The 1,179-nt window shown below is 36.9% G+C and overlaps 1 protein-coding gene across 1 annotated transcript in view; it reads left to right on the forward strand.

Annotated features, from left to right (window-relative positions):
• gsk3aa (glycogen synthase kinase 3 alpha a) overlaps positions 1-1,179 on the forward strand; it is a 24,394-nt gene that overhangs the window by 2,780 nt on the left and 20,435 nt on the right. The gene's annotated exons all lie outside the window — the stretch shown is intronic.

The raw sequence follows: 1,179 nt of genomic DNA on the forward strand, positions 1-1,179 counted from the left end.
CATTGACAGTCAGGAGTGGGTGGCCATCAAGAAGGTACTTCAAGATAAGCGGTTTAAGGTATGACACACCCTCACACAAGCATATAAATACTTTGTTCAATAACACATTTTTTAAGAGTAATTCCTGTGTACTAGTTCTAAAGTGCCTAATTTGGTACTAAATTACACATGAAATGTAATAGAGTTCGACTCCTAGTCTTTGACGTCAACAACAACAAAAACACTGTAAATCCTAAGTTAGAAAAACAAAAATAGTTTTAACAAACTACTAAATTAGTAGAACTTTAGTTACATTTTTTCTATTACACAAGTATGTTAATTGTAATTAAACTGAAATATTGACTAGCTCACAAACTCAATTTTATTGCGTAACATCATATTAACTCTGAAAAATCACTTGTTTGCAGGTAACTGCTAGCCAGCAATAGCACTTTTGCATGTACTGATGTAACTAGTAAGGAGACTATCACTATAAACAGTAAGCGACATGGAATAGTTAATTTTTAATAGTTAACGGAACATATTAAAAATGTTATTTGGTAGTTAAAAATAAAGCAGAAAGAAATATAATAATAGATGAAAAACAAAAACTTAATACTAACATAACACTGATTGTGACCCACCAGTTGTAGATGTAAAGATTACTTAAAGAACAATGTATTATGCAAACTATAAAGGCTTGTTCACACCGGGACGAATATAGTGCGCGATTATCGCCGACGTTTAACGCCTCCTGACTAAACAAAGGGCGCCAATGTGAGTGCACACCGACGCGCAAAACGCGAGGCGTAAAAGCGTTATTTTTAAAAACCGCCTCTGGCTCGTTTTTTTGGTTTGGTTTAAAAACTGGCCGACCAATGAGATTGGGGCTTTTGTTCACGTGCCTGGAGCTGCTGAAGTTACAGTAAAACACGACTTGGTGGCGCTCAAGCACAAAACGGTCTTGCCGAGCACACATTGATACCTAACGATGAAGAGGAAGTAAGTAGACAAAGAAGATGCATCGAGGCAAGATGAATGTAGAGCTGCTGGTCTCATTGGTGTCTGAACACAAAGAGCTTTATGACAAATGTGGCAGCGACTACAAAAAAATCTCGATTAGAGGGAGTTGTTATGGAGAGGAATTGCAGATCAAATAGGATTCGACGTGTACCGGGGTATTTCTGTTTTTCATTAAGC

Source organism: Sinocyclocheilus rhinocerous, unplaced genomic scaffold, assembly GCF_001515625.1.
Source record: "Sinocyclocheilus rhinocerous isolate Xijiao unplaced genomic scaffold, SAMN03320098_v1.1 scaffold1342, whole genome shotgun sequence".
Lineage (NCBI taxonomy): Eukaryota > Metazoa > Chordata > Actinopteri > Cypriniformes > Cyprinidae > Sinocyclocheilus > Sinocyclocheilus rhinocerous.